This window comes from Puma concolor, chromosome E4 (assembly GCF_028749965.1).
Source record: "Puma concolor isolate L17-30 chromosome E4, mPumCon1.1.hap2, whole genome shotgun sequence".
Classification (NCBI taxonomy): Eukaryota; Metazoa; Chordata; class Mammalia; order Carnivora; family Felidae; genus Puma; species Puma concolor.
This window is the reverse complement of record NC_141683.1, coordinates 57,446,589-57,466,747: the sequence shown is the minus strand read 5'-3', so window position 1 is coordinate 57,466,747 and position 20,159 is coordinate 57,446,589. Positions and strand designations below refer to the sequence as shown.

The 20,159-nt window shown below is 36.9% G+C and overlaps 1 long non-coding RNA gene across 3 annotated transcripts in view; it reads right to left on the bottom strand.

Moving 5' to 3' along the window:
• LOC147572704 (uncharacterized) overlaps nt 1–20,143 on the bottom strand; it is a 154,897-nt gene extending 134,754 nt beyond the window's left edge. The window contains exons 1-4 of one of the 3 annotated variants that reach the window (XR_015246233.1): nt 19,901–20,143; nt 18,767–18,831; nt 16,164–17,411; nt 1,989–2,068 (exon numbers count right to left, since the gene is read on the bottom strand). This is a non-coding gene — a long non-coding RNA (uncharacterized LOC147572704). The remainder of the gene's footprint in view (nt 1–1,988; nt 2,069–16,163; nt 17,412–18,766; nt 18,832–19,900) is intronic. The other 2 variants (XR_015246235.1, XR_015246234.1) reach the window with 2 other exon arrangements.
• Between the last annotated feature and the right edge of the window lie 16 nt (nt 20,144–20,159).

The window sequence follows — 20,159 nt, the reverse complement described above, 5'->3', positions numbered from 1 at the left end:
TCAAAGTCTGGAAAGAGCCCAAATGTCCTTTGACAGACGAATGGATAAAGAAGATGTGGTATATATATATATATATATATATATACATACATACATACATACATACATACATACATACAATGGAATATTACTCGGTGACAAAAAAAAGAACGAAATCTTGCCATTTGCAACAACATGGATGGAACTAGAGGGTATTACGCTAAGCGAAATAAGTCAGAGAAAGACAAATATATGATTTCACTCATATGTGGAATTTAAGAAATACAACAGATGAACATGGGGAAGGGAAGAAAAAATAAGATAAAAACAGAGAGGGAGACAATCCATAAGAGACTCTTAAATACAGAGAACAAACTGAGTGAGGGCTGCTGGCAGGGTGTTGGGTGGGGGGGATGGGCTAAATGGGTGATGGGTATTAAGGAGGGCACTGGTTGGGATGAGCGCTGAGTGTTATATGTAAGTGATGAATCACTAAATTCTATTCCTGCAATCATTATTACACTGTATGTTAACCAACTTGGATTTAAATAAATTTTTTAAAAAAGTGCATTGATTAAAAGCCCAAACCTTTGAGGCAGACTGCCTGGGTTAATCCCAATTACTAGGTGTGGCAAGTTGGTAAGTTATTGAAACTCTTTGTTCTTCAGTTTCCTCATCTGTAAAATGTAGGGAAGTGGGGTGAGTAATAAGAAGGTTGTAAGGATTCAGCAAGATAATGTGTGAGAATCTCTTAGAGTAGAGATTACTGGGGTTAACATTAGCTATAATTATTTTAATATTTTCCTGGAAAACATTTTTCCCAGGACCATATTAACATTCTGTAATACAAATGATGATTGCTTTGAAAAATCCAGCTCAAAGCTCACTCAGAGCAAAACAGATTCTTTATGAACCACAAGTAACATAAATAAAAAGTGACTTCTTCAACTTTTTCTCTTTCCATTCATTTTGTCAGACCACATATCTACTAGCCACTAACGTTTATAACAGGAATTTTCTTAAAATGCTCCATCTGAAAAATGACGAAGTCCTGCTGAAACCTTCCCAGGTGATTTATGCTCATAGTAACCATACTAGTCTATCTTACCCAGTTAAACCAATTTTCCCATTAATTTAGGCTTTTATAACTGATGACTTCCATACTGCATGCTATAGCAAATATTCAGTGGTTTGCTGCAGCAGGCTCGCATCGATTAGTAAAAGGTGATTTACACATCTCTTACCTCCACATTTTATATTTGCACTATTAGGAATCATCAAATCAAAGTGGTTATTGGCTTTTTTTTTTTTCTCCTGGAGAGCATTTGGATAAAGGTCACCAGTTCATCACCGCCTCTTGTCCAAAAGAACCAGCTTTGTAAAGTCCCAGAGTTAAGAGTACACTCAGGATCTTTTACAAGGCAGCTTTTATAATGCAAAGAGCAGGTAGGTATAAGACATCCTGATTTACATATATCAAAGAGATATAGCGTAAAAACAAAAAAAGAAAAAACCAAAGTGTTTCTATCTGGAATATCATATTCATGAATATAACTTTCTATTCTGGTTTAAAAATCTTTTCAGACACAACAGTAACTATTGTGGTAATGATGTAGTTTGATTCCACATACTAAATTAACTTGGAAATATTGATACATGATGTAAGTGCTCTTCGAAATTCAGTCTGTTTTATTCAAAGAAGTTTAAATTCAGAATATTTTATTTTGTTCTGGAAATTTTATAAAGGGATTTTGCCAAAAGCATTAAATATTTGATTCTACTTGTTAAGATTTGCAGGAACTGCTTTAAATTTATTATAAAAAATAACAGCAACAGCAACACATTTTCCCCTTTCATTAAGGTAGTGAAAAAACGAACTTTAAGAGCTTTTCCATAAAAATGCTCTAAAATATTCCATTAAAATTAAAAGGCAACTGCCATTTCACACGTGGTCAGATTTAACTATTCAAAGTTATTTTAGGTATATCAGCCCCCAAAGACCAAAGTACCTGAGAGTCCAGCTGTGTTCAAAGATCTCCAGAACGCAGCCTCCAAAGCTGGATAGGCCTGATACAAAGGGTTGTTAGACCTGAAAAGGAAAGGATAATTCTGGATTCCATATAGTATTTTATCTCCTAAAAGCCCATACTTGATTAGAAGTTTCTTTTTTTTTTTTTAAGTTTATCTATTTATTTTCAGAGAGAGGGAAAGCATGAGTGGTGGAGGAGCAGAGAGAGAGGAGAGAGAGAGAGAGAGAGAGAGAGAGAGAGAGAGAGAATCCCATGCAGGCTCCACACTGTCAGCACAGAGCCTGACACGGGGCTCAAACCCACGAACTGTGAGATCATGACCTGAAATAAAGTCGGCCCCAACTGACTGAGCCACCCAGGCGCCCCTTGATTAGAAGTTTCTTAAGGAAATAATCATCCTGCAATGGTCAAGGGGAAATCTAGAATAGAGCAAGCTTAGAACAAAAGCCCAATCCAACATTGAGAGCGTGTGACCACACCACCCCCACCCCCGCCTGTGTCAAAATTGATGAATTGGGAATCTTAATAGCAAGCAGTCTTCCAGGGTTGTGAGAAATAATGGCATTTCAGTTGAAATCTTAAGCTCCTGTGATTATAAAAAGTATCTTTAAAATGCTACAATAATATGAATATTTGTCGTTAAATATTATACTCCTCCTGGTATGGTTCTCCTTGCCCAGTTGTGTTTTATAGCAATATTTATGCATTTGAAATATGGTTCAAACATTGGTTTGCCACAGAGATATGTAGTTTCCTGCGTAACTTATTTATGTATTTCTTAGGGTGGTCCATTACACATATGTTTAATTAGCCTGAGAAGCAGATTGTTAAATACTTGTTTAAATGTCCCAAATATCAAGAAATAAGAGTACCCTATATTTTTCAGGAATTTATTATTGACTTTTGCACTTAAACCTTAACAACCTTTCACCAGTATCCTTGCTAGGGTCTCCCAGAACCCCAACAAACTTTGACATAACTTACTTTTACCTTAATACCAGATGCTTATGTCTTTGGAATTTCATTTTTTGGTATAAATGAAAGTTGTCCCAAAAAGTGAACTAATGACTACAAGATAAAAAAAATATGGACACAAATGATACAGAAAGTACATTTAAAGGCCAAGAGACTTGTCAGTGTTAACATCTTACTCCCGGAACCGGTGTTAGAAATAGGATTTGGGGGTGAGAGTGTTTTTGTTTAGTTTGTTTAATGTTAAATGAAAAATACAGGTCTTGAGGCCATCCATACTTGGAGTAAAATTCTGACTCGTCCATTTACTCATTTATTTGACCGAGAACATCACTCCTCTTCAAGTGACTTAGATTTCATCAGATTTCCTTCCAATTCTATCAAAAAATGAGAAAACAAGAATAACGAACACTCTTTTAATGATCTTATTTACACAGATATGGTATGAACACTGAGAAAAGCTAGACCAGCAGCAACTTTCAGTTTTGGCCTTGCCTTTTCTCAAAACATCCCTGTTAAGGACCTCTGGGCACTTTGCTCAGAATCATTTCTTATTGTCAAGTATGGCTATACTATTATTTAAAGTGAAGGATTTCCTCAACTTCTCACACACCCACAGTACTTGCTCTGTAGGCCACTGGCTTGCCTTCCACCTGAATCACGGAAGGGGCAATTTCCAGTCTACTCGCCTGTGCGTTTACTGTGAGCTTAACTCTGTTTGTTGGAAAGCCGCCATTACATTTACGAGAGCCTAAGGGATATTGGGTGGCTGTCATCTTTCTCTGGCTCCCTCTCACCACACCAAATGCCCTGGCAAGGTTGCTGCACCTGGACACTGCGTTCCCTGCAGAGCACCTTGTTACCCAAATTATCGAATATTTGGACCGAGTTCAGAGAAGAGTTACTAAAAGGATTAAGTGACTGAGGGGACCAATTTATAAGGAACTCAGAAATGTTTGGTTAAGTGGTAATTACCTTAAGAAGGTGGGGTGGCTCTGACATTAAGTTTGAATTTCAAGCCATACTTGGCCACAAGGCCTCTTTTTAGGCCTCCACATTCAGAAATACTCTGAAGAAGGGGCAGAATCTCCCTCTTGCTCGGCCCTCTGACCACTGCACAGGCTGCTTGGGTGGTATTCACACTCCAGTGCAGTGACTTATACATACAGGCCTAGCAGGCAACATTACAAAGCAGAGAGCTCATTTACAAAGGCCAAAGGATGGGGCGCCTGGGTGCCTCAGTCGGTTGAGTGTCTGACTTCTGCTCAGGTCATGATTTCATGGTTCATGGGTTCGAGCCCCAAGTCGGGCTCTGTGCTGACCACATGGCACCTGCTTGGGATTCCCTGTCTCTCTCTCTCCCTCTCTCTCTGCTCCTCCCTGACTCACATTTTCTAAGTAATAAATAAATAAATTAAAAAAAAAAAGGCGGCCAAAGGATGCTTAAAGGAAAGTCTTCTCAGGAATCATAAAGAACAGGCCTAAGCTGTGAAGGGCTGGTCCCTCCATCCCATTTAAGCACTGACTTATCCACACCCCATTGCCAATCTCTGCTTGATGGGTGGTACCATTTAATAAGAGCCGCTGAGCCCAAGTGTGCAAGTCTGTATAAAATACACTGCTTGGAATTCCTTTAAGAATGACAGTTCCCACTTGGCCAAAGAGGAAAACCTAACACCTGTAACAGTTAAGGAGGCTGAAAGAGATAATTCCTCATAGCAGCATTCCCCAAAATGTTTTCCAGGTGATCTTACTGTGTGTTACACACATTTAAAAAGAAAAGAGCTAAAAACTGGAATAAATGAGGTCAAACTGTGTGTGTGTGATGTGTGTGTGTGTTTAAACAGTAATATCTCTCAGAGCCATTTGTATGCTGAAGTCTATTGTGTCCCACTAAGAGGGGTGGTGTATATACTATTTCCCAAATTCAGATTGGGCTTGGAATGCTTTACTTCTTAAGTATGGATTCTTTGTGTTCACAGCCATCTCCACAATGCCTTCTATAATACTGCCTTCAGTAAACAAATAATGAAATGTATGGACCAGCCTAGGCTAGAACATGGGTTCTAAATCTAATCCACTCTCTTTCTGCCACATTGATATTCTACTTACTCTTCATTTACAAGAATCTTTTCATCTTCTATCAACGAAATGAAATTTGTTAACTAGAAGCAATGACTTGAAGCTACTAAAGGTCAAGCTTAAGGGCCTTCCACTTGCTTGAGGCTTCCAAGTGTGTTACTTATTATTTTTTTTTTTTAAGGAAGCCCCACAACACTGTATAGTCTCCATGTCCTGCAAACCCTGCTGCTACCATTGAGGATGAAAATGGCCCAATGGGTTTTCACCAAATGTACAAGTTGTGATTGAGACCGTCTAACTAAAATTACTAATGGCATGACAGACTAAAATGCACTTTGGACTACTCTGGGGTCACCTCTGAGAGAGAGGTATTTGTCTTCCTGTGACGCGAAAATGTATGTCTAAATGAGAACTAAACCTAGATTCATTCTTTCTGTAATCTTCATAATTACATTAACTTCAACCATTCACTTCTTAGCATTCCTGTTAAGACATTTGTCACATCTACTATTTTTTTAACTTGTTTTATTTTTTATTTTTTTTAATTTACATCCAAATTAGTTAGCATACAGTGCAACAATGATTTCAAGAGTAGATGCCTTAGTGCCCCTTATCTAATTAGCCCATCCACCCTCCCACAACCCCTCCCATAACCCTGTTTGTTCTCCATAGTTATGAGTCTCTTCTGTTTCGTCCCCCTCCCTGTTTTTATATTATTTTTGTTTCCCTCCCCTTATGTTCATCTGTTTTGTCTCTTAAAGTCCTCATATGAGTGAAGTCATATGATTTTTGTCTTTCTCTGACTAATTTCACTTAGCATAATACCCTCCAGTTCCATCCACGTAGTTGCAAATGGCAAGACTGCATTCTTTTTGGTGACTAATACTCCATTGTATATTATATATACCACATCTTCTTTATCCATTCATCCATCGATGGACATTTGGGCTCTTTCCATACTTTGGCTATTGTTGATAGTGCTGCTATAAACATTGGGGTGCATGTGCCCCTTCGAAACAGCATACCTGTATCCCTTGGATAAATACCTAGTAGTGCAATTGCTGGGTCGTAGGGTAGTTCTATTTTTAGTTTTTTGAGGAACTTCCATACTGTTTTCCAGAGTGGCTGCACCAGCTTGCATTCCCAACATCTACTATTTTTTTAAATAAGTACCTTACCTTAGTCTTCCTTCCACTCTCCCCACCTCTTGATATTTTAAGACAATGAATAACCACTCTGAAATCATCACGTTGTAAATATTACCACAGCTCAAATTCCTTCTGACGACCATCTGAAGATTTGCATCAATTTTTCCCATGAGTGGGGACTGACATATTTAAGCTTGAATCTACAGTACTGTAATTTGGTATTCTACTTCAATTCTTTAAAAACTTCATTTATATTGATTTTGTCTTTTGGAATTTCCTGTAGGCTGCCTCAGATAAAATAATTTCCAGCCTGATCTTCATCTTGTCTGATCTCTGGTTTGACACTACACCTTCAAAATCACATCTTATTACTTAATCCAAAGCAAATACTTTATTAAGAATATTCAATCAGTAACATTAACAGACCGGCCTTGGTAATTCATTTTCACCATGATTGATAAACCAATGTTTAAGCTTTGACTATTGATACTCAAAGCTTTGCAAATTTCTTACCGACTGTTCATAATTTAACAAGATATGCCAACAACCACACACACAAATCACTATCCAACCACTCTGTCTTAAACCAAATCCAGGCTTTACTCTCTCATTTTTTAAGTAAACTTATAGCACAAATTATAAAACTAAGACTGAGTATAAAAGCCAAACATTTTACCTTCCTGTGTTTCCTTCCCACATCTTCCTGAGTTGGTGACTATGAAAATATGCTAAGCCCAAAATAGCAGTTGTATTCTGCCAGGTTGGCCTCAGTCATTTCCAAGCCAAAGGGGAATTGACAGACACCCCCTTTACAAGTCTGGTGTTTGTAAATATCCAATGAAATGACTTCATTCAGTCAATTATTTCTGGAGAAAGCTGGCAGAATAACGTAGTAATTAAACTGAGGACTGATGGAAACTGTTAAACAGGAGAGTTATTTTGCACAGCAATTCACGTTAATGCTTTTAATGGATTTTCATTTTTAAAAAATGCTTGAAATACTAGGGCAATTAAAAGGAATTGCCTCTTCACTGAGAAACATGTTTAAAATTCCAGTGAAGATAGCATATGGAAAAGGAGAAACTCAGTTTTCCAGTATTATTTTAGAGTCGGTATGATTTAAGTATGATGAATTGTGAAATCAAAACACAACTGTATTCAGATGTAAGTAGAAAAGGTGTCCTAAAGCCAGAACATCATACACTCAAGCCTCAATTGCCTTTGTGCTAGGTATTCACTTCAGAGTGAATATTCTCTCTGCAGTATATGTTTGCCCTGTCCAGTTTCCCTTTGGTTCCTCCAACTGGCCACCAGCATACCTTGATTCATCCAACCAGTCATTCATTTAGGCAACAATATTGAGCCACCACTTGAGGCACTGTTCTAGTTACTTGTTATGTAGCAAAACTACGTTCCCATATACCTCTCCTAACTGCCCAATGATTGTGTACTTGGAGACAGACAAAAATTTTAATACAAAGTAATAAATTGGAATCCAAAAGCTGATGGAAAGAGCTCTGAATACTTCCCAAAGGAAAATTCAAGCTGTTAAATTAGTTACAGCACTTCATTTTAAAAATTTTTAATTTTAATTCCAGTACAGTTAACTTATAGCATTGTATTAGTTTCAGGTGTACAATATACTGACTCAACAATTCTATATATTACTCAGTGCTCACTATAAGTGTACTCCTTAATCCCCATCACCTATTTCCCCCAATCCCCCCTCCCCTCTGATAACCATTAATTTGTTCTGTATAGCTAAGTGTCTATTTCTTGGTTTGTCTTTCTTATTTTATTCCTTTGCTCATTTGTTTTGTTTCTTAAATTCCACATAAGTGAAATCATATGGTATTTCTTTCTCTAACTTATTTCGCTTAGCATTATACTCTCTAGCTCCATCCACGTTGTTGAAATGGCAAGATTTCATTCTTTTTTATGGCTGAATGATATTCCAGTGTGTGTGTGTGTGTGTGTGTGTGTGTGTGTGTGTGTGTGTGTGTGTGTATATACTGGAATCTTCTTATCCATTCATACATTGATGGATATTTGGGCTACTTCCATAATTTGGCTATTGTAAATAATGCTGGCATAAACACAGGGGTGCATGGATCCCTCTGAATTAATGTTTTTGTATCTTTTTGGTAAATACCAAGTAGTATGATTACTGGGTTGTAGGGTAGTTCAATTTTTAACTTTGGGGAGAATTTCCATACTGTTTTCCACAGTGGCTACACCGGCTCACATCCCCACCAACAGTGCATGAGGGTTCCTTCTTCTCCACATCCTTGCGAACTTCTTATGTTTTTGATTTTAGCCATTCTGACAGGTGTGCGATGATCTCACTGTAGTTTCGATTTGCATTTCTCTGATGAGTGATGTTGAGCATCTTCTCAAGTGTCTGTTGGCCATCTGGATGTTTTCTTTGGAGAAATATCTGTTCATATCTTCTGCCTATTTTTTAATTGGATTTTTTGTGTTGTGGGGGTATTGAGTTTATTAGTTCTGTATATATTTCAAATAATAACCCTTTATCAAATATGTCATTTGCAAATATCTTTCCCATTCAGTAGGTTGCTTTTCGGTTTTGTTCATTGTTCCCTTCGCTGTGCAAAAGGTTTTTACGTTGATGTAGTCCCAAAAGTTTTTGTTTTTATTTCTGTTGCCTCAGGAGACATGTTACTACAGCCAATGTCAAAGGGTAGCACTTCGTTTTTAAAAGACTCTAGCACACAAATAACCACCATCTTTACTAGTACCTGACGCCTTAGATGCAAAGTCTAAAAAAAAGGGAAACTTGTAGGTCATCTGTAACAATCTAAAGAATAGACTAAAAGCAGGATGGGCTAAATGGGTAAGGGACATTAAGGAATCTACTCCTGAAATCATTGTTGCACTGTATGCTAACTAATTTGGATGTAAATTTAAAAAATAATAATAATAAAAGAAAAAAAAAGAACAGACTAAAAGAAGTTGGCAAAAATCAAGACCAACTTAGAGAAACCAAGCCAGAAAACTACAAGGTAGAGTAAACTGGAAGAGTCAGTAACTAAAAAGTTTTTGTTACACTTCAGAAATATTACTCATTTCTCTTTTGTCAGATCTCGTGATATTTAATTTACTAAAGATTCTTCTGTATAAGGAATCATACTCCTTTGAAACTACAAATAACATGGGGGTGTGGGGTTAAGGAGTACCAGTCATTCACATTCTACTTATATGAGCTACATAAGAATTTAATGAAATATTCGGCACAGCTATTTTTTTAAAATTTTTTAATGTTTACTTATTTTTAAGAGAGAGAGAGAGACAGACAGAACACGAGCAGTGGAGGGTCAGAAAGAGAGGGAGACACAGAATCCAAAGCAGCCTCAGGCTCCGACCTGCCAGCAAAGAGCCCGGCGTGGGACTCAAACTCACAAATTGCAAGATCATGACCTGAGCCAAAGTCAGACGCTTAACTGATTGAGCCGCCCAGGTGCCCCTTGGCACAGTTGTTTGTAAACTGAGGAATGCTATAAAATCAGAATGGCAGGAGAGTTAAGATCATAGATTCTGGAGCCACGGTGCCTGAATTTGAAACCTAGCTCTACTACGAAGCTATGCAAGTTTAAGCAACTAACTTAATCTCGATGTCTCAGTTTTCTCATCTACAACATGGGAATAACATTTGAAACTATTCCATATGGTTGTTGAAAGATAAAGAACTTAAAACAGTGCTGGGACTCACCCTTTTAACCAAAACAGAGTAACAGGGACTGATTTTATGCTCCCACCTAAAGCTACCAAAAACAAACAAATAGAATATATGAAATAATGATTTTCAAGACACAGTAAGTATATCAGGCAATGAAGGACAGTGATCCCTGAGACATGGGAAACAAATGAAGCAAGTCTGAATGATTGCCCCAATTTATTGCCTTGAGTTCTCAGATCACCGTATAGAAGGAAGGTGAGGGGAGGATCCAGGCAAAGCTTGCAAGACTCCCTAAGTTGAGAAGATGGAATTCAGAGTATGAGGAGAAGAATGGGGCTAGTGTTTGCAAGACAAAGTACCAGAAAGGAGAGAGCTGCAAACAAACAAACAAACAAAACCCCGAAATCATGGGAACCAGCAGAGCATCCCCTCAAGTATTCAGCATGTACCAGGTGAGGAAATTATGCGAGGTGAGGACAAGAACTGTCCAAAAGCATCAGAGAGCACTCAGTACTCACACAGGAACAGGAATAGTGGCCATTGCCACCAGTCGTACTGGACAATCACACAATTCACAAAACATTTGGTAGAGTAGTCAGAAGACTTTTACCTCAGGAGCAGGAAATAACTAATCTTGACTAAACATTTCTCTGGTCACATTTAATATATTTTAAAAACAATTCTCAAAAAGATAAAACTATTTCCAAGTAGCGACTGCATCTCAAAACAAAGTTCAAAAATATTTATAGGAAGGGGCACCTGGGTAGCTCAGTCAGTTAAACATCTGACTCTTGATTTTGGCTCAGGTCATAATCTCACACTCCTGGGATAGAGCCCGATGTCTGGCTCCTCACTGAGGGTGAAGCCTGCTTGAGATTCTCTCTCCCTCCCTCTCTCTCTGCCCCTCCCCACTCATTCTCTCTCTCTCTCTCAAAAAATAAATAAACATTAAAAAAATACATTTATAGGAAAACAAAAATAGCAAGCAAAATTCACAACAAGGTAAAATTCACAATGTCTTGAACCAAATCAAAGATTACCAGGTATGCATAGAAGCAGGAAAACATGCATCAAATGGGGAAAAATTAATCAACTGAAACTGACCCAGAACTAACACAGATGTTAGAATCATCAATGACATTAATTATAATTAGTAATGACATCATGATTATATTCCACATGTTCAAAAAGTTATGGACAGACATTAAAGATATATAAAAAAAAAAAAAAAGGCCCAAGGTGGACATCTACAGATGAAAGCTACAAAGTCTGTGATGAAAAGACACATCAGACGAGGTTAGTGGAAATTAGACATTAGAGGAGAAAATATTAGTGAATTTGAAGACACAGCAATAGAAATTATACAAAATGAAACAAAAATTTAAAAATGAAAGGAGCATCAGAGAAGTATAGGAAAACATCAAGTGGCTAACAAATTGGGTAATGGAAGCCCCCAAAGAAGAGATTGGGGAGGATGGAAAATATATTTGAAGAAATAATGGCCAGAAAATTTACAAATTTCATGAAAACTATAAATCTACACATCCAAGAATCTCAAATAACCTCCAGCACAAGAAACATGAAAAAAAGTACACCATGGAACATCATGCTCAAATTGCTCAAAAACAGTGATAAAGTACAAATCTTAAAGGCAGACAGAATGAAAAGATAAATTATATACAAAGAAACAAAGATAATGATAATAGATTTCGCATCATAAAGAATACGGCCTAGAAGACATGGAGCAGCATCTGTAAAATATTAGGAGAAAAAAAAGGCAAACTAGAATTTTATACTCAGTAAAGTATCTTACAAAGACAAAAGCAAAATAAAGACTTTTTCATTCAGAAGGGAAATTATACCTGATGGAAATAGGTATAATCTGCACAAAGGACTAGAGACTGTAAGAAATTGTTACTATATTAATAAAAACACAGACTTTCTTATTTATATCTTTGAAAAGGTAACTGTTGGGGCCCAAGGGTGGCTCAGTCGATTGAGTGTCAAACTTTTGGTTTCAGCTCAGGTCGTGATCTCACGGTTATGAGATCATGCTCCAAGTTGGGCTCTGCACTGAGCTTGGAGCCTGCTTAAGATTCTCTCTCTCTCCCTCTGCACCTCCCCTGCTTACATGCTTGCACATGCACGCATGCTCTCTCTCTCAAAAAAAAAAAAAAAGATAAAGATAATTGTTTGAACAAAGATAGCAATAAATTGTGAGGTTTATACCAGGTAAAATTAAGATATATAAAAACAATAACATAAAGGCCAGGAAGGAAGTAAAGATATACAGTAAAACCTTGGATTGTGAGTAACTTGTTCTGTGAGTATTCTGCAAGATGAGCAAACATTTCTAATAAATTTTAACTTGATAAATGAGTGAAATCTTGCAACAGGAGTAGTAAGTGATGCCAAATGTCACATGATCACAACTGAGCCAATGGTTCTTGAAATTCACTTTGATATACAAGTGCTTTGGATTACAAGCATATTTCTGGAACGAATTATGCTAGCAAGCCAAGGTTTTACTGTACAATTTTCTTATACTATATGTTAAGTGTTATATTACCTGAATGTCAACTGTGATGAATTAAAAATGTACACTATGATGTCAAATGACCACTAAAATAACAAAACAGAGTTACAACTAATAAGTTACCATACGAAATAGACAGAATCTTATAAAAAAAAAATCAATACAAAGACGATAGGGAAAGGGAACAATGTCCTAGACAAAGACAGAGCAAAGACTTGAATGTTTTGGTTTAAGGTTCAGCTTAGAGGCGTAAGACCTAAACATAATAATCACATTAAATGTGTCAACACACCAATTAAAAGGCAGAGATTGTTAGATTAGATAGAAAAGCAAGACCCACTAGATGCCACCTAAAATGAAGGTACAAGTAGGTTAATAGTATAAAAAAAATAAGAAAAGGAAAAAGAGATAAACCAAGCTAATATTAATCAAAGAATGCTAGAGTGGTAAATTAATACCAGACTAAGATTTTAGACTAACATTATCAGACAAAAGAAGGGCAGATTTTATAATAATAAGTGGGTCAAATAATCAACAAGACATACAATCCTAAATGTTTATGCACCTAATAGCAAAGCTTCAAGGCACATAAAACAAAACTCACAGAAATGCAAAAAGGACAAATCCACAATTCTAGTAGATTTCAATTACCATCTCTCAATAAATAACTGAATAAATAGAAAACCAATAACGATATAGGAGACATAAAAATTATAATCAACCAAAATTGACTTGATTGGTGCTGACAACGCTCCATCCAACAAGAGTAAAATACATGTTCATTTCATATGCACACAAAACATTTCCCAAGAGAGACTACATTCTGGGCCATAAACAAGTCTCATTAAGTATAAAAGGATTCAAACTACACAAACTACTTCTCTGACCACAATAGAATTAAAAAAAAGAAAAAAAAAACTTCTACACAGCAAACAGTCACCAAAACTTAAAGGCAATTGATGGAATAGGAGAAGATATTTGCAAATGACGTATCAGATAAAGGGTTAGTATCCAAAACCTATAAAGAACTTATCAAACTCAACACCCCCCCTGCAAAATAATCCAGTGAAGAAATGGGCAAAAGACATGAACAGACACTTTTCCAAAAAAGACACCCAGATGGCTAACATACACACAAAAAGATGCTCAATATCATTCATCATCAAATCAAACCCACAATGAGATACCACCTTACACCTGTCATAATGGCTAAAATTAACAACTCAGACAACAATAGATGGTGGCAAGGATGCAGAGAAAAGGGAACACTTTTGCAATGCTAGTGGGAATGCAAACTGGTACAGCCACTGTGGAGAACAGTACGGAGTTTCCTCAAAAAATTAAAAATAGAGCTACCCTACAACCTAGCAATTTTACTACTAGGTATTTATCCAAAGGACACAAATATGCTGATTCGAAGGGGTAAATGCACCCCAATGTTTATAGCAGCAATATCGACAATAGCCAAAATATGGAAAAAGCCCAAATGTCCATCGACTGATAAACAGATAAAGAAGATGTGGTATATATATACAATGGAATATTACTCAGTGATCAAAAAGAATGAAATCTTGCTATTTACAACAATGTGGATGGAACTAAAATGTATTGTGCTAAATGAAATAAGTCAGAGAAAGATAAATATATGATTTCGCTCATATGTGGAATTTAAGAAACAATAGATGAACATAGGGGAAGGGAAGAAAAAATAAGATAAAAACAGAGACAGAGATAATCCATTAGAGACTCTTAAATACAGAGAACAAACTGAGGGTTGCTGGAGGGGTGTTGGGGGAGTGGATGGATTAAATGGGTGATGGGCATTAAGGAAGGTACTTGTTGGGATGAGCACTGGGTGTTATATGTAAGTGATGAATCACTAATCTACTCCTGAAACCATTATTACACTATACGTTAACTAACTTGGATTTAAATTAAAAAAAAAAAAAAAAAAAAAAAAAAACACAACAGAATAAATAAGAGAGGTCTCTAAAAATCTCCAAATAGTTGAAACTAAACAAAAGAATTCCAAATAATAATAAAATAAATGAGTAACTAAAAGATGAAATCAAAAGAAAAACTAAAAAACATTTTGAATTGAATGAAAAGAAAAACATATCAAAATTCATGAGAATCTGCTAAAGCAATGTGTAGGAGAAAATTTATAGTACTGAACATTTATTTAGAAAAGAAGAAAGGGGGGCGCCTGGGTGGCGCAGTCGGTTAAGTGTCCGACTTCAGCCAGGTCACGATCTCGCGGTCCGTGAGTTCGAGCCCCGCGTCGGGCTCCGGGCTGATGGCTCGGAGCCTGGAGCCTGTTTCCGATTCTGTGTCTCCCTCTCTCTCTGCCCCTCCCCCGTTCATGCTCTGTCTCTCTCTGTCCCAAAAATAAATAAACGTTGAAAAAAAAAATTAAAAAAAAAAAAAAAAGAAAAGAAGAAAGGTTTTAAATCAATGACCTCAATTTCTATTTCAGGAAAAGAGGAGCAAACGAAACCCAAAGTAAGCATAAAAAATAAAATAATAAAGATTAGAGAAGAAATCAAAAAAGTAGAAAACTAATAAAGAGAAATTCAAAACCAAAAGCTGGTTGTTTAAGAAAAATAGAACTGTGGGGCACCTGATGGGCTCAGTCACTTAAGCATCGACTTCAGCTCAGGTCATGATCTCGTGGTTCATGAGTTCGAGCCCCTCACTGGGCTCTGTGCTGACAGCTCAGAGCCTGGAGTCTGCTTTGATTCTGTGTCTCCCTCTCTCTCTGCCCCTCCCATGCTTATTCGCTCTCTCTCTCAAAAATAAACATTTTAAAAAATTAAAAAAATAGAATTGATAAGCCTCTAAGGAAAGTGATCAAAAAAAAAAAAAAAAGAGAGAGAGACAAGATACAAATTACCAATATTAGGAATTACAGAAGTGATCACTACCTAGTCATTAAAAGGATAATAGGTATTGGGGGTCCCCACACCACACTTAGTTTTGATAATTAGCACTAGAAAAAGTCAAAGCACTCAGAAAAACTGTTATACTCACAATTACAGTTTATTACAGTGAACAAATACAGATTAACATCAGTAAAGGCAAAATGCATCTAGTGAAGAGTCCAGAAGAAATCAGGTATAAATTTCCAGTGTCTTCTCCCTGTGTAGTTGTAAGGACCGCACTTAACTCTCCCAGCAACTACCTATGACAACACATACAAAGTACTGCCAACTAGGGAACCTCATCTAAAACTTGTTGTCTAGGGTTCTTATTGGATCAGTCATGCAGGCATGGAACACCCACATGACTGACCTTAGCTACCCAGTCTCCAGTTGCTCCAGAGATCAAACTGATAAAGCATGGGCTAGGAATTCGGGTAAACAAAAACAGGCCATTCACCATAAATCATATTGTTAGCAAAAGCCACATGATGAGCATAAAGGCCCTAGGTATTTAAAGACAATTTTATCACACAGGATATTCCAAGGGTTTAGAGGTTTTCTCCAAGGATCCAGTCAATGGCCAGTCCTCTGTTTGGAATGTGCAGGGTTTGAGCATCACAAACCCTCTAAATGAACTCTTTACTGCACAATAAGAAAATATTATGAACAATTTTATGCCAATACAGTCAATAACATAGAAGAAACAAATATCTTGAAATAAAAACTATGAAAAGTCACTCAAGAATAAATAATCTGAACAGCCCCTACATCAATCAAAGAAATTCAGTTTGTGCTTACCTCACACGTGGAAATTTCAGATGGCTTCACTGGTAAATTCTACAAAGTAGAATTTATATCAAAGTAATGTAAGTCTTCCAGAAAATCAAAAAGAAAAAGTATTTCTCATTTGGTGAGACCAGCATTAACCTGATCCCTAAACAAGGCAGATACCACACAAAACAATTATACACTAGTATCCTTCATGAACATATGCAAAACTTCTAAACAAAATTTTAGCCAATCAAGTCCAAAAATATACAAACAGCATAATATATTATGTCCAAGTAAAGTTTATCCCAGGATGCAACAGGCCTATGTAACACAGGCCAATCAATGCAACTCACCATACTAACAATCTAAAAACGAAAAATCCTATTATCACTTCAACAGACCCAGAAAAAGCATGCAAGAAAAACCATTACTGAATTCTGATAAAAGGCTTCAGCAAACTAGGACTAGAAAGGAATTTCATCAGCATGATAAAAGGCATCTAGCAAAAAACCTAAAGGTAACACAATATTTAGTGAAAAACTTTATGCTTTTCCCCTAAGATCAGAAACAAAACAGGGTATCCGATCTCATTTCTTCTATCCAACATTATACTGATGGGTCTTGGGCAGTGCAATATGACAAGAAAACAAATAAATGGCATGCAGATTGGAAAGAAAGAAATAAAATTGTGATTTGCAGACATGATCATCCATGTAGAAAATCCAAAGAAATCTACCTTAAAAAATGCTGCTGGTAACTAATAAGTGTGTTTCTCATGATTGATCAACAAACATAAATCAACTTTATTTCTATATAGTAGACACACGCACACAAAATTGAATATCGATTTAAAAGTGCTATTTACAAAGGAGCATGCTATTAACTACTTGGGGATAAATTTGACAGAAGATGTGCAAGATCCATTTACTGAGATCTGCAGAATACTGTTGAAATACTATTTTAAGGCTTTATTAAAAAATAAAAGGGCATATTGATTCTTCTCAACCTAATTTTAGTTTTTTATTTACTAACCAATGAGTCCATGGGTGCAACTAAGCAATAAGTAATAAATGGGGTTAATGTTATTCACCATCACAGAAATTCATACTAGAAAGGAATCTCAGAATACAGGAAATGTGGGGATGTTTAATCTCAATACTTAACTTGGAAAGGTTTAGTCTTTCAGCATTTATCTGAAGGCTCAGTAGGCATCAAACATTCTGTAACACACTTGGTGAATAGAAGATGCATCCTCTGATCTTATGGAGCTGTTACCTAACAGAGGGAAATAGAAAATAAACAAGTAAACAAACAAATGCAAATTACTTAAGAGTCGTAATTAGTGCTATTAAAGTAATAAAGACCACGGGAATAGGAAAGTCACTGAAAGTCTAAGTGGACATTCAAGTCAAAACCTGAAGCAGGAAGAATCAGCCAGACAAGGGAAAGATTATTATGGCCAAATAGAACAGCCTTTGGGAAGGCCCTGGGTAGGACAGTAGGGGTTTGGGGAGAGCTTGGCATACTCCAAACCTCTAAAGAAAGTCAATTTGGCGGGAGTATAGGGACTGTGGAGTAAAGGGAAAGATAAGCCTAATGGTCACTTAGGAGAGGTAGACAGGTGTCAGATTCTGCAGGCCTATGTAAGAACTGGTATTTTATTCAAAGTGCAACAAGAAGCCATTTTATAGTTTTAACCAGGCACACACATTAGATTTTCATTTTTTAAAATATCATCTCTAGTTGCTCTGCTAGAGAATCAATTGGAGGGAATATAGTGGTATAGGTTATCACAGATGGCTTCCTCTGGCCATAAACAGATAAAACCGGTGAGTAACATATAACATGTTTTTATTTAAAAATATATATATATGTGTGTGTATATATACATGTACATATACGTATACATATATATACATACACATACACGTGTATGTGTATATATATACACATATATATATATACATATACATATGCGTATATGTATATGTATCCTAGAACTTAAAAGAAAGAAAAAAAGATGTAGAAAGCAAACCCCAGGGGGACTCTACCCGAGTATAAGTGCTGGGTGTTGGGATTCCTATACACATTTGAAGGCGAGATCACTGAAATAAGGGTTCAGAGCCTGGAAAGGATGATCCATGTGAAAACAAAGGATTAAAAAAACTCAGCCTACTGCTCTACAAAAGCAGTAGGAAGCCTGCTGTTAACTATATATGTAGTTACCATACAGAAGAAATATATACATGTATATTTTAAGGGCACCTACAAAAAACTGATACCTGACCCCTGGATCATACACAGGGGAAAAGATCCAAATTTATATCACAAGTTGAAAAAATTACTTTAAATTTGACTTAAAGCAACTGAAAGTTCTAGCACCCAGCAAAATCAATCTGCAAAACTCTCAATCCAAGATACAGAGGACTTTCATAAAACAAAAAACTTCTTTGAGGCTAAGCTCCCAATTCACATAGCATTTGAAGAAAACAGTCACCATGAGGGAAGGCCAAGAGAAACAACAAACAAGAGTTAGAACCTTGTAAACTGGAAACTGTAATTTTACAGAGATGTTATTTTTTACTATAATCTCGCTCTCATTTTGGTTCTTATTCATGGCTGACACAAACCTCTTGAAGTGCCATAATTTCCACCTCTAGTAACGTTATTGAGAATTCTGGAAATTCACCCTCAGCTAAAAAAAAAAAAAAAAAAAAGTTTATATATAAAAGCTAACAGGGGCCTACAAGGTGCTTTGTTTTTATTAGATGAAACTACATGGCTGATGCTTGTAAATGGGAAACTGAATTAATAACCATTGCTACTGATCCCCACCTGCTAGAAAATCTGTACCTTTCAAGTATGTAGTCTATGTTCCAAAACTTGATGATCTTTCTCGCCAATCCTTTTGAATGGTACTTTAATTTTTAAATGTGAAGAAAAATGAGTTCACATTTAAAATGAAGGGTTTGTGCACTCTTAAATTTCAGAAATCATTTTTAAGTTTAAAAGTTCAAAGGTTACGAGAGGAATTCCAAATATCCTTCACTTTCTAACTATACCTATCTAAACCTGAAATACCGACTCCAACTCTTTTCTTGGTACGGTATTTTATTTTGTCTATTTCATTTGAATTTGCTTAAAAATATTGGCACACTAAAACCAAAATCACACCCGGGATTTTGCAATATAAGCCAAAATAATGCTTTTTTTTTTTAAACGCATTTTTAGTGATGAGAAACATGAAAAATGTAATAGCTGATCCCTTTTAAATCGTCCCATTTCTATGTATTCTGACAACGCTTGCATCTTGGCGTTTGAAACCTTGCTTAAAATGAGAAAACAGAAGCCCAGAGAAGTGCTCAGGATAGAACCAGAACACTGAAATCAGGACTCCAAGCGAGAAAAGCCTAGTATTTCTCCATACCCCAGCGCCGATACTGTTTTACCATGGTCTCCTCTGAACTTAAAACTGATAAGGAACCATTTTTAAGGGGAAAGACTTAAGCATTCCTTAGATAGGCTACAGGTCTTCGAGAACCATTCACAACACATGGAAACAACCCACAATCAACAGTTAATTGGGAGACAGCTATGCAGAGAAACCCTGCTGAATATGTCTGCTCCCTCCCCATTGTTATATCCCGGCCCTCTGAAATGTTTCTTCACAATTAGAAGCCTAAATCCGAACATTCTCTGGGGTCAGTTCGCAGGACAATTCCGGCGCAGTTTTGAAAATACCCCCCAGGAGCCCCGACTCGTACCCGGCCAGACCTAGCGAGTAAGGGGTACCGCCCCCGTGACTTCCCCGAGGACCCCGGAGGCAGGTGCGTCCGCCCTTTTCCGCCGCCGACTTGTAGCCACTTCCTAACTGCCTGTTTATCTCCACCCTCATCCGCGTCGCCAGTCCCTCCCTTATCTCTTGAAGCGATTAACACAACGAGAGCAGGAGACAGGGAGAGAGAGCAGACTCGGCTCGGAAGACAGGAATGTCGGAGCGGCCGAGCTTTCCCTAGGTCGGCT